The sequence below is a fragment of the Bos indicus x Bos taurus genome, chromosome 2 (genome assembly GCF_003369695.1).
Source record: "Bos indicus x Bos taurus breed Angus x Brahman F1 hybrid chromosome 2, Bos_hybrid_MaternalHap_v2.0, whole genome shotgun sequence".
Taxonomy (NCBI): domain Eukaryota; kingdom Metazoa; phylum Chordata; class Mammalia; order Artiodactyla; family Bovidae; genus Bos; species Bos indicus x Bos taurus.
Genome location: NC_040077.1, coordinates 125,663,961 through 125,678,045, shown reverse-complemented (window position 1 = coordinate 125,678,045; position 14,085 = coordinate 125,663,961). Strand labels below are relative to the sequence as shown.

The following is a 14,085-nucleotide window of genomic DNA, read 5'->3' as shown; positions in this document are numbered from 1 at the left end:
CAGTCCATGGGGTTGCTAAGAGTTGGACATGACTGAGCGACTTCACTTTCACTTTTCACTTTCATCATTGGAGAAGGAAATGGCAACCCACTCCAGTGTTCTTGCCTGGAGAATCCCAGGGACAGCGGAGCCTGGTGGGCTGCTGTCTATGGGGTCGCACAGAGTGGGACACGACTGAAGCGACTTAGCAGCAGCAGCAGCAGCATACAATAAAGTAATTCTTTCTAGAGTATCCTGGACAGATGACTATATAATATATCCTATACATGAATCCCACCAAAGACAGAGAGCTCCAAACCTCCCAAAGTAGCCCAACTCTAGTGGTTAGAAAGTTCTCTCTTAAATTGATCTGAAAACACCTATGGCTGGGAGGGGTCTTATTCTGAACTGAACTCCCCTGTGAGTCTCTGTTTCTTCTATGTAAAATGAGAGTAAGAATAATACCTACCTCATAATGTTGTTGTGAAGATCAAATGAGTTAGGGTGTGTGTGAATGTATAATGTGTGTAAACAAAGATACATGTATATATGTATGTATACATGTGTATATATATATATGTATACATATGTATATGTGTATATATTTATCTATAAATGTGTACACATGTATATGCGGACATGGATATATGTATGTATATATGTATATATATGCAATATATAAACCTGTCATATATACATATATATTCATAGATGTAGAAAAGAAAAAGAGCGCATGAGAGAACAAGTGAGCTCCTGATAGAAAATAATAAATAATAGATGTAGCTATTATTAACATTCTTCTTGCTATCATCCACTCCCTATCAACAACTTGACAACAAATATTTACTGAATGTCTGCTCTCTGCAAAATATTGTTCTAAGAGTCACAGAAACATCAACCATACTTCTCTATCAATATTTCTAAGATCCTCTGATATTGCCAGCATAGAACAGGGTTTAAAATGGGGGTTCTGGACTCAAATAAGCTGGGTCTTAATTCCAACTAGCTATATGATTCATGACAGTATTGCTTAATTCACTGATAAGTACTTATCTCCCATGGTAAATGTTCAATAAATGTTAGCTATTATTCATTTGAATTGACCCAGTGGTTTAGCCTGCAGCTTGGGAGCTATACATAGGTGATCTCAAAGCTTTCTCCCAGTCTCGAAGTTTATAATTTTTTATTTAAATTATTTATTTATTTTTATATTATCTTGGTCACACCATCCAGCATGCAGGATCTTAGCTCCCCAACCAGGGACTGAACCCATGCCCCTTGCATTGGAAGCACAGAGTCATAACCACTGGAAGTCCCCTATACTTTTTCTTTAATTTTATTTTATTTAACTTTACAATATTGTATTGGTTTTGCCATATATCAAAGTGAATCTGCCACAGGTATACATGTGTTCCCCATCTTGATACTTTTTTAAATTTGGTGAAACATCTATCTGTAAGAGAGAGATCAGGAGGAATGATCCACAACATTTTTAGGATAAAGGCATTGCACAAAGCTGAATTGACAAGGGTAGGCTTTAACGCTTCCAAATGGGGAGAAATCGCACTTAGGGAGCTCACAGACTAATTCAGCTCTTGATATGAGCAGAAGCAGGACAAAACAAGCAACTCATGGAGTAATAAACACGGGGCAAACACTCTAAATGCTAAATACCTATATATAGTTCTTCCTGAGGACAAATGCTGCCTGGTTCTCACTGGAGGGACAGGTACTATTCAAAAGTTCAGACTCTCAGATTGGTTCCTTATCATCCATGTGACCCTGGGCAAATTGCTTTTAACTTTTTTATGCCTCAGTTTCCTCTACTGCAAAACAGATACAGTAATAGTACCATCTAAGGAATAGCATCTTCCTTAGTAGCTCAGTTGGTAAAGAATATCCTGCAATGTAAGAGACTGAGGTTCTATCCCTGGGTGAGGAAGATCCCCTGGAGAAGGAAATGGCAACCCACTCCAGTACTCTTGTCTGAGGAATTCCATGGACAGGGGACCTGGTGGGCCACAGTCCATGGGATCCCAAAGAGTTGGACACAACTGTGAGACTAACTTTCACTTTTCAAGGAACTGTACTCAGTACAGTGCTGACATAGTAAGCAAATGCTCAGCAAAAGCACATTATTGTTATTGTCTGATAGAGGGCACCCTATGGGTGAGCGATAAGTTTCCATTCTTGGAAGATGACCTTGTCTTCTTTTTGACTGGAGGCTCCTCGTGGGTGGGGCCCAGTCTCTACCTTCAGAAGTTAGGCAAAATGACTCCCTTGTGACCTTGGGAACTTCTTTAGAGAGGAAGTGACTCCTCCATCAGACTTGGGACTCCACAAGGCTGGAACCGCCTCTCAGAGGTGGGAACAGCAGTACTTGCACCGATCTCGGATGCATCTTGTCTCTTCCAACAGACTGAGGGTTTCCAAGAGTGTGTGTATGGCTGGCTCCCCTCCAGGCCACCCAGTGTAGGCTGATTACCTTTTATCCTCCTCCTTCAGGCGGGGAGACAACGGTGAGGAATGTGCCGCTGCAGCAGCCTCCAAGAATAGGATGGAGTGAGCTGAGACTTGGCTCTAGGGGAGGACCTGGGGCCCCAGCCTTGAGGGGTCCCGCAATTAAGGGGCTCTGAGGAAGTCTTGAGAAGGCTCTTGAGAGACTGTGTCGGCCTCTGGGGGCAGTGGGTGAGGGGAGTGTCCCAAAAGTGACAGCAGGGAGCATTTTACGTGGATATAGGATAGAAGGCGCGTCCGGGTAACTAATGGCAACTGGGCGGGGTAAGCCCGCGCTGCGGGAGCTCTTCGACGGAGAAAAACTACGACTCCCAGGATGCCTCAGGGCCTAGCCCAGCTTTTCCGCCCGCCCACTGGCTGCCGGTCTGGCGAGCGGCGAAGCGGATTGGCCGCGGCTGTGCGGGGCTCCCCCACTAGCAGGTTAGTGGGCGCCGCCGGCAGCAGACGTTGACCGGGCGCGGGGAGTGGAGGGTGTTGGAGGGGGCCCTGATCGCCATTCTGGAAACTGCCGGGCGCTGTCTCCGTAGCGTAGCCGCTGGCTGTGAGGCGCGGGGCGGGGGCGGAGACTGCGTGGCGCAGGCGCGGTGCTGGGCTTCTCCTGGGTCCCCAGACAGCTGGAGGAGATAAACAGAGCAGGAGGAGGGAGGGGAGTGCGTGTGTGAGAGCGCGCGAGGGAGTGTGAGTGTGTGTGTGAGCGCGGGTGTGAGGCGGTGCGCAGGGGCGGGCGGAGGCGCTGTCCGGCCCCGGCCAGGCGCCGGGCGGGGAGCATGGGAAGGGGCTAGAGCAGCCCGGGCCCCCCAGCCCCCTCCCCGGGATCCGCGCCCCCCCTCCGGGGAGAGGGGCCGGGCCCCCCGGACGGACATGGGCTCCTGAAGTTGCGCCGCCACCGGTCCTAGGAAGAGGCCTGACAGGTACGGGTAGCCGCCGCCCCCTGCTCTTCGCGGGCGCCCAGGCGAGGACCGGCTCCGGCAGCCTTGGGCGCACGGGCCGCCTCTGCTCTGGGCCGGCCCCAGCCCTGCCGGCCCGGGGGCCTGAGCCCGTCCGCCTCGGGGAGGGGGGCCCGGGGTGTCCCAAGAAGGGGCAGGCCTCGCCGGGGCGGAGGGCAGAGTGGGCCGGGGTCGAGGTGGGGACGGAGGGCTGGCTGGGAAGTGGTGGGGAAGGCTCTGGGAGTTCGGGGAGCCTCAGCAGAGGGAGAGGTGGAAGTCGTCCCATCACGGGACTTTCTTGCGGAGTTTTTGTTTGACATCTGATATGGCCCGGGTCTCAGGAAGAAGGGGGCAGGTGGAAGTGCCGAGAGGGCTACGTTGACCTGACCTCCTGCTCTCTCTTAGTTTCTCTCTCTCTCTCTCTCTGTCCGTCCCCGTGTCCAGTCCAGGCTTCTGGCAGCCGCAGATGCCTTCAGTGGCCCATCCTGGCACCAAACTGAACTCTGCCGAGGTGTTTCCACCAGGCGACTGTAGCGCCCGTACAAAAGGGCCTTTACTTGGGAACTGGCTATTCAGTACCCACTTCAAAGGGCAAATAGGAAGTGTGGAGTAAGAGAGAGACTGCGACCCAGCAGGTTCCAATTCTCGTTGCTGAAAGCTGCAGAGACGCCCCCTTGCCAGTCAGGTTGAATTTGCCCAGTGCCCTCTGTCTCTCCTCTGCAGGTGTGCTACCGGGGTCTCTAGAAAAGAGATATCGGGGACTTACGACTCATGTCTAACAACCTAATTTGACTATTTCGCCCAAAGGCCTTTTTTTCTATGACTTTCTTTAACTGGTAGAGCAACTTAAAGTTTTCTTCTCAAGTTAGTGAGTTTAAAAGCCTGGTAGGGTGGCTGTAGCTTCCCCATTCTTTCTAAAGATGGGTAGGTGATCAGGGCCAAGTGGCAGTTAAGTCACCACTTTTAATAAAGCCTGAAACAGTTTTGAGAAGACTATTCTGAGGTCACCTCCTGACTCAAAGGCATTATGAAATCCCCACCTAGGGCACAGGTATGCCCAGTGGCCTCACTAAACTTTTCTATATCTTGCAGTCCTTCTTGACTGGCTAGTCTTTGTTCCTAAGTTGAAGGAACTACTTAAGGCTATTTTGGTTTGAATTCTGGTTTCTTCTTTGTAATTCTTCTGTTTTTAAAGAGGTTGTTGGCTGTTGAGTATAGTACTAACTAGATTCCTCTCTCACATGCCAAGGAGTAACTAGAAGGGCTTCCTTGGGCCGAGTCTAAAGACTGACAATGAATTTCTTCCTTGCAAGCTGTTGTGTTTCATTAGTAGGTGGAAAAACAACCTTTTCTGCCGTAGTTTGTCATCACACTGCTTCAGTTCTGGAGTCCAGCGATCCTTCCCTCTTTTAATCTGCTTGGGGGCACTTGTGTTCAAGTCACATCCCTGTTTGTAGAAGCAGTGCTTTGGGTCAACTTTGAGGAATAACTGAACAGCAATTCATATTTGTGCCTGGGACTCCTTCCCTTGGGGTCACTGAAGGAAAGAGAATATGTGTAATGCTTGTGGTGATGATCTCATTGACGATTTGCCAGTTTTGAGTTTTAAAGTAGTCAAACAGCTTTCCTAGCTGGCAAGAACTCATGAGACATCCTGTAAAGGATATTTTCACACACCTGGGCTTAGAATCTGGCAGATTACAACTGAAGAAGCCCCCTGCTAAACATCTGTAGCTCTGGAGAGGCTACAGATCCCTCTCCAGATCATCCCAGCATGGAATGATCCAGAACTGTGACTTTAATTATTCTTTAATTATTTTTCTTCTGTCTTTTTTGAATTAAGGAATATAGCCTGTATGTGCAGTCCTGGGTCTCAGAGAGGGAGTCATAGACAACACGTAGTGTGGTGATACTTACCTTTTCTTTTGGGCGACTGGTTTAATGATCCATTCTGTTTCCTTTCTTCTTTCATTGTCACCTTTCCAGATTCTCCACCACATCTTTGGGCTGCCAAACCCATATAACTCTTGGGCTGTGCTTTCTTCTCAGCTGTATAATAAGAAAGCTCTTCAAAAACCCAAGCCTCGATAGTTCCCATCAGAAACCAGTCCCTTGTGTTACATTTAATTCTGGCTCATTTACTGTGAGGGATATTTGCTAATTGGAATACATCCTAAAAAGTGACTGACATTTATTGAAGGCCTGGTATATGTCAGACTCTATGCTCAGTAGTGTTTTTACTTTATCTAATTTAACCTTCATGACTACCCAGTGAGGCGAAAATCATTTTTCCTAATATACGTATGAAGATACTGGTTCAGAGAGGTAAAATAACTTGCTTAAGGCCGCACAACTAGTAAGTGAAAGGATCAGAACTCAGACCCAGGTCTGTCTCCTCGGGAATCGTGACACTTGATCAGGAGCTGAAGGGACCAGAGCTAAGAGCCTGGGGGACGTATACTTGAAGAACTGTCCTTGGAAAGGGACCTGGACTTTTCTCTGTGTGATTCTGGAATGCAGCATTAGGATCAGAGGATGAAAATCCCAAGAGGGTAGATGTTGGTGTGACAGGAGAGAATTTGGCTTTCTAAAAACAAAATGGGCTGCCTTGTGAAGGAGTGAGTTAGCCATCATTGGAAGTATTCAAGCAGAGGCTTTGCCACTTTTTATCAAAGATATGGTAGAGGAGTTCATACTTATGTAGTTAATTGGACAAGTTTTTTGTTTTTTTTTTTAGTAAACTGTTAATATGTGAAAATTATATAAAATTCCTATTGTTTTGATCCGTAAATAACTAATATGTATTGAATATTTTGTGTCTGGTACTTGCTGGACACTTTTCTTCCAAGATTTCATTTAGTCCTAGTGATAAGTATTATCACTATTCCCACTCTACAGATGAGGAAGCTGAGGATCCAGAAAGTTGACAGATATGCTGGAGGTTACACAGGGAGTAATAGTAGGGCTGATACTTGATCCTGCGTGTGCACCTTCTTAGATGCGTGTCCTGGAGTAAATCAAATGTTCTCTCTGAGCTATGCTTTTCTGATCTGTGAAATGACCACCTACTCTACAGTGGGTTTGTGAGGACTCACTGATGTAATATTTGCTTTTCATTAGATCTCGTCTATGGCCCATCAAGGGCCTGGGTTTGGGGGTGAAGGGACTTTGGTTTCTTCAGGGTGAATTCAGGCCTGCCAGAAACCCTGAGAGTAGTTCTGGGGTTCATTCTTGGTGCTATTAGTAATAGCTGCTGACTCCACAAAGGGCTTTGTGGCATTAGTGACTAATACCCTAAAAACTTGAGGCCTGAATAAGAGGAGGATTCAGCCAACAGGTTGGGGTATAGGAGGCAGTGTTGGAGGCTGTGTGGAATGGAAATTCTCACCCTGTTGTAGAGTCCGCTTCAGGGATCAGTGCTGCATCTTTATATTTAATGTCTTCTTTTAGAATGAACAAGGTCATAACTGCTAGAGCTGTGACAGAGCTGGATGCAAAGAATAATAACCCTTAATCCTCCCTGTAGCCATCTGGGGAGGTATTAACCCCATTTTCTTGGGGAAGGGGGCAGAGGAGGATCTGTCCTTGCCCAGGTAGCTATCTACAGGTTCTTTGGAGGCAGTGTTAGGATCAGGACCTTGGTAAAATTATGTCCTTGTTCATAACCTCCAGATTTTATTTTCGGAAAGCATAAAACTGTGCTTATTCGTGAACCTTTTAGAGAGCCTTTCTCAGAATGGGAGTCAGGTGTTTCTGGTCAGGGAGCTTCATCAGTTGAGGCCTAAGTGTTTGGGTGCCAGTGGCTCTTCCGGTTCCCTCTTGAGCTAGACATCTGGATGTAACACAACTGCAGTTGAATCAAAAAGGAAACATTTCCAAATTGATTGACTTAGTTTTCCTTGACCTTTCTACTAGGAGTGAAATTAGAGGGTGAAACTTAAGGGCTTCCCTCTGAGAGGTATGTTGAGTTGTGGCAGGATTTGGGGTGATCCAAGTTAAAGGTGAAATGCAAGACCAGATGCTCTTGAATTCAATGAGAAAGGATAATGTTATCAGAATACTCTCCCATTTCTGTTTCTGTTCCCTTCCACTACCTTAAGATAATTGTGGCCCTATGACACTGCAGATAAATTAGTATGGTCACTGAAAAGCAAAGTTCTGAGAACAGGAAAATCTTTTACAAAACTTCAGATGGCAATAGAGAACTCTACAGACAGAGAAGACATCAAGGTGAGTTTTCATCCAGAGCTCCCAGAGTGGAGCATTTCTTAAATGGCCTTTCACAGAGAATGCTTCAGTCAGCCCCATACGGAATCATTTAAGCCAGGAGCCTCAAAGATGGCAAAGAACTTTTCCAGTGGTGCTTGGCTGATGGGCTTGTCCTGCCATCCACACCTTTCTCAGATGTTCTTGTGCCAACTTAGTCCATGACCCTGAAATGCAAGCTTTAAGTTTGTGTTTGAGACCAGCAAAGTCAAGGTGATTTTGATGCCTTAGCCTAACCCTAAGAAATAAGAGACAGAGTTTCTTTTGGCAAAGAGTGCTTGGATGTGGTCTAAATAAAGATAGTAGGAATTCTTTTTTAGTGGTCAACAGCCTGGGTTCTGGAGATAAACTATCTAGTTTGACTCTTCATTTAATTACTGTAACTTTGGGAAGTTAACTTCTCCATGCCTCAGTCCTTCATCAATAAAGTGAGAATAATAGTAGTACCTGTCTCAGGGCTGTTATGAGGAGGGGTCTGTCAGACAGTACTTGTAAACTGCTTAGAATGTCCAATAAATACTATTTGCTAGGCTCAGTATCAGGCATTTCCTCCCATTCCTCATCACTCTGTGAAGGTGGGCTTTATAATCCTTGTTGTATAGATTAGGAAACTGAGGTTTAGAAATAACTTTCACAGAGAAAGTAGGTGGTAGAACTGGAATTTGAACCTGAGGTCTGTTGGACTCTGCAGCCAACTTTATTTTATTATTTTAGTTCAAATTACCTTTATGCATTGGAAGTGCATTTTTTTCCCCCATAGGATTGCTCCAGTAGGAAAACCATTGCAAACAGAGAGGAAACTTGCATATATCTTTTGCGTAATTCAGGATGTTGACAGGGAGGTCAGTCAGTTGTCACTCAGCCGGGGGCACTTCCCTGTAGTGGGAGGCAGCAAGTCCAGAGGAAAGAGAATACAGATGATGTGGATTCAATCTCCACTCTACTGCTTCCTAGCAGTGTGTCCTGGGATAATGGTATTGGAACGAATTTTGCAGTGCATCTCAGTCTACCTCTTGTTTTACAGATGGGTAAGTAGGCTGAGGGAATGAAATGCCATACTCAGAGTCACGCCGCCAGTTAGAGGCAGGTCTTGGCTTGGAGCACAAGACCCTAATCCCAGTTCCGTGCCTCTCCCTCAGTACCGCGTAGCAGTGGGCTTCAGTTCCCTCTTGTTAAAAGGGGATCGTAGGAACTTTCCAGCATCTTCTCAAGGTTATTGTGAAGTTCAAATAAAAGCATGAACAGAAGCATTGTGATAGGTATGAAACACTGTTTGTATGCAAGGCAGTCATGTTGTTGTTCATTCAGCAAGTTTTAATATATTGGTACCTGCTAAGCCCACATCACTCCTTGGGAGACCCAGGAGGGGTCAGCAGATGAATCAGATAGATAGAGTTGGCCCTCAGGATGTTTTCAGTCTGTTAAGAAAAAGAAGCCACATAAATAACTGCTATTCAAGTTAGGAGACAAATGAAGGAAAGGGTGAGAACTAAATTTTCTTAAATTGTGATTTTGAGGTAGAGAACCGAAGAAAGGGTTTGGGGACTTTTCCTCCTTTATAGCTGAGATATAATTTACTTACCATAAAACCCATGCTTTTAATGTGTGCAGTTCTTCACTTTTTGATATAGTCACAGTTCTATAACCATCTAATTCTGGAACATTTTCGTCACCCCCCCCCCCAAAGAAAACCATACCATTTAGCTATCACTGCCCACCCCCAATCACCCCATCTTCTCTCTCAACCCTAGACAACCACTAATCTACTTTCTGTCTCTAGCTTTTTCTATTCTTGAGATTTCACATAAATGAATTCACACAATATGTGGCATTTTGGGACTGGCTTCTTTCCCTTAGCATAATGTCTTCAAGTTTTCATCCATGTTACAGTGTGAATCAATACTTCATTCCTTTTTATGACCAAATAACATTCCGTTGTATGAATAAGCCACATTTTGTTTATCCATTCATCAGTTGATGGACATTTTGGTTGTTTCTGTCTTTAGCTATTGTGAATAATGTTACTATATGCATTCTTATACGAGTTTTGTATAGAATTTCTTTGTTTTCAACAAAGTCACTTTTTTCCTCCTGATCTTGTATTTCAAAGCTAGTAGAGGTGATAAAGACATCCTGTTCTCTATGCCCCACCATACCACGCACAATGGAATCCTCAATGTCAGCTTTGTCTCTCTGGTAGGGAAGGAAATGTGGAAGAAATGTTGTAACCATGCCACTGAGCATAGATAACAGGAGTTATCCGGTCTTAGAATTTAGGTTTGGCTACCATATATTCCCTCATAGCTCAGTTGGTAAAGAATCTGCCTGCAATGCAGGAGAGCCTGGTTCGATTCCTGGGTGGGGAAGATCCTCTGGAGAAGGGGTAGGCTACACACTCCAGTATTCTTGGGCTTCCCTTGTGGCTCAGCTGGTAAAGAATCTTCCTGCAATGTGGGAGACCTGGGTTTGATCCCTGGCTTGGGAAGATCCCCTGGAAAAGGGAACAGCTACCCACTCCAGTATTCTAGCCTGAAGAATGTCCATGGGGTCACAGAGTCGGACACAGCTGAGCGACTTTCACTTCACTACTACTGCTGTTGCTAAGTCACTTGAGTCGTGTCCAACTAAGCCTTCAATTAACAATCTATTAAGCCCCTACTATGATCCAGGTATGTATTTTGCACTTTTATACATACTTTATCATTTATTCCTCACAATGCTCCATTGAAGGAGGTTAGCATCCTTCTTTTACACGTGAGCAAATTGAAACTCAGAAAGATTAAGTAACTTGCCCAACCAGAGGCTGAAATTCAGGCCCAGGTGCCTACGTACTTTAAGTCTGCTCCTCTTTCTGCTACATTAACCAGAGCCCAAACAAGGACTGTGGCACACCTAAAATGGGCGGTTCCTCGTGTTTGCATATTGCCATTTAATCCTTGGTTCCAGATGAGTAATCTTCTCCAGGTGTACTTTGTTCTAGGTTTGTTAACCTTAAGCTGTTATATTACTGGTACCCTTTGCATTATGACCCTGGAGAAGGAAATGGTAGCCCACTCCAGCATCCTTGCCTGGAGAATCCCATGGACAGAGGAGCCTGGTGGGCTACAGTCAGTCGGGTTGCACAGAGTCCAACATGACTGAGTGACTAACACTTGCATTGTGAAGTATGAGTTGAAGTCCTCCAAACTGAATTTTATTAGCTTCCTTTAACTGTAACAGATATAGGCCCATTGAAGAAAGTTTCCCAGTAGCCTAAGTTAGAAGTCTGTGGAAGTGATGGTGTTAAGTTCTAGGTGTTTTAGAGCTCCAGGAACAGAATACCCTTTGGAAGATACAACATCTACATAGCAGCTCATGTTTTCTTTATAACATTAAGTCATATGTTTTCCTCTGTGCCTTAGGTGTTTCTGTATTTCTCATATTCCTGATTCACAAAAACTGGCTTCCTTCTTCCTCTTTTCCATTGAATATCAGCTGGAGTTTGCCTGTAGTATCTTAAATTACAAGTAAATACCATTCCTAAACCTTTGTATTCTAGCTGGAGAACGTTTTCTTGAACTTTCATATTCTGCTAGCAAATTAGCCCTCAATGTTATGAGAGCTTTAAGTGTGAAAATCAGAGTTTATTTATTAACTGTGCTATCCTTAGGATGAAGAAGATACATTAAAAGTTTCTTGTTGTCTGGGAGTTCCCTGGTGGTTAGGACTCAGCCCTTTCACTGTGATGGCCTCAGTTCAGTCTCTGGTTGGGAAGCTAAGTTCCCACAAGCCGTGTGGTGCAGCCCCCAAAAAAGTTGCTTGTCAACTGTTAAACTCTTCATTCTTCATTAGTGATTTCCCAGGAGTCTGCCTAGCTCTACTGTTATATGTTTAGATGTGTGAATAAATGAGTATAAATAAGATTTAATTTATTATTCCATGTTGTTCCTTCTGAATTTACTGTCCTAGCTATTCATTTTGATCATCTGACTAAGTTAAAGTCAGCCTTCTTCAGTCTCTCCTTGGAGCTCCGATTATGGCCTGGGTGCCTTTGATGCTCCAGTAACTATGCTTACATTGTGTGCTCTTAGTCTGTCACAGTCCCTGGCAAAGTAGACACTGAATTTGTTACTTTATGGGTTCTTGAAGTCACTTAGTTTGGTCTTTTTACCCCTCAACAGAACTGAATATTATGTAATTCGCATACTGCACCAGAGATAGAAATTCTCTTGAATTAAACACTTTTCTAGTGTTTAATCACACACACACACACACACACACACACATATGTAACCTCCTTTTGCCAATTTCAATATTTCATTCATATCATTTCATGTCTATGAGTTCTTTACTCTGTAGAATTGACTATTTCTGAACCTTCCTTAAAATAATGCTTTTAAAATTTGACCATGATTGAATCTCACATTCATATAACTTTTATTTACTGCTCTGATTATTTATGTATTTGAGAAGTATGAAACTAGTTATGCCCTCTGTACATTTGAGTATATTTCTCTCCTGAGGTGAGCCTTTTAAATGATCTCTACTTAGAAGTGTTTCCAGTTATGCTTGTCTGCCTCTTAAAGTTTGTGAAGAGGCACTGTTTCCTTAAGAGAGGAGAGGGTGGGCTGTGTTACAAAATGAGCTATTTGCCAGTGTGCTATCATTTCTTCTTAGGATGGGAATGGAACTGTTTACCAAAATACCACCTGAGCAGTAGTTGTGTTAAATTTGACATTTTGGGTCTTAAACCTCTGCCTACCAGTCTGATACTGTTTTAAATCCCAGTTTCCATTTTACCATTTACCTGAATAGCAGTGATTTTTGCTTGCCTGGTTTCTCTGCTTTTACTCTTCTTATTCCTTTTAGTATTTCCAAGCCACACACCAATATTAGCTAGAGTTCCTTGTGGCTTGTGGGATTTTAGTTCCCCCACCAGGGACTGAATGCATGCCCTTGGCAGTGAAAAACACAGAGTCCTAACTGCTGGACCACCAGGAAGTTCCCTAAATCCCTTGCCTTTGATTCTTTGCATCTTAGCATAGGTACTGTATCTTTTCACCTTCACTATTCCCTCATGACTAGCACAGTGCTGGGTGCTTGGTAAAAATTCAGTTTATGTTTTAAGAAAATTAGTGAATGAATAATGACAATTTATTTGGCTCTTTTGGGGATTCCCTGATAGTTCAGTTGGTAAAGAATCTGCCTGCAATGCAGGAGACCCCGGTTCTATTCCTGGACCGGGAAGATCCGCTGGCTGCTGCTAAGTCGCTTCAGTCGTGTCCGACTCTGTGCGACTCCATAGACGGCAGCCCACCAGGCTCGGCTGTCCCTGGGATTCTCCAGGCAAGAACACTGGAGTGGGTTGCCATTGCCTTCTTCATTGTGTGAAAGTGAAAAGTGAAAGTGAAGTCGCCCAGTCGTGTCTGACTCTTAGCGACCTCATGGACTGCAGCCTACCAGGCTCCTCCATCCATGGGATTTTCTAGGCAAGAGTACTGGAGTGGCTTGCCATTGCCTTCTCCGAAGATCTGCTGGAGAAGGGATAAACTACCCACTTCAGTATTCTTGGGCTTCCTTTGTGGCTCAGCTGGTAGAGAATCTGCCTGCAATGCAGGAGACCTGGGTTTGATCCCTGGGTTGGGAAGATCCCCTGGAGAAGGGAAAGACTTCCTACTCCAGTATTCTGGTCTGGAGAATTCCATGGACTGCATAGTCCATGGGGTCGCAAAGAGTTGGGCACGACTGAGCGACTTTCACTTGGGGATTCTTGTGGTGATCATTACTCTAGGAAATTGCATAGTGGAGCAGTTTATTTATGTATACATAGTGGTTAAGAGCGTACGTACAGTTTTGGGTTTGGGTCCCTGCTGTGTCTCCAGTTTATCAGCTATGTGACGTTGTGGGAATTGTTTCATACCTATGACTGTCTCCTCGTGTGTACAGTGAAGATAAAACCAGCACTACCATACAAGCTTTTGAGCTGATCTTAGCACTGGTTGTCTCCCTTCTCAGAATTGTATCCCCCTAGATCTTTGTGACTTCTTGCCATTCACATTTCAGCTTAAATGTCATTTTCTCAGAGAACTCCTCTGTATCAGACTGGATTTGTAGTTGTCAGCAACAGAAACCAATTCTAGATGATTCCTAAAAGGATATTAAGGAAACTCAACAAAATATCAAGGAAGGCCACAAAGCCAGACTTGAAGAATGGGCTGGAACAAGGGAAATTAGCTAGCAGCCAGGACCCACAGCCAAAATTATTCACAGAACCAGTCCGTGAGGTCACTGCTGCCACTTACGTAGCTTACCCCACCAGCTGACTGGACCCTAATGGCAACTGTAGCACCCCTTCCTGCCAGCATGGACTCTCCATGGTCCTCTGATTCTTTGACAGCATATCTCAATTAAGGTCTGG

General features: G+C 44.6%; 1 protein-coding gene across 2 annotated transcripts in view; it reads left to right on the top strand.

Annotated features, from left to right (window-relative positions):
- The first annotated feature begins 2,993 nt into the window (after positions 1-2,993).
- The window catches only part of WDTC1 (WD and tetratricopeptide repeats 1), a 67,343-nt gene continuing 56,251 nt past the window's right edge, over positions 2,994-14,085 (top strand). Inside the window, exon 1 of one of the 2 annotated variants that reach the window (XM_027519313.1) lies at positions 2,994-3,407. The gene's annotated coding sequence lies outside the window, so the exon portion shown is untranslated. The remainder of the gene's footprint in view (positions 3,408-14,085) is intronic. The other variant, XM_027519303.1, reaches the window with a different exon arrangement.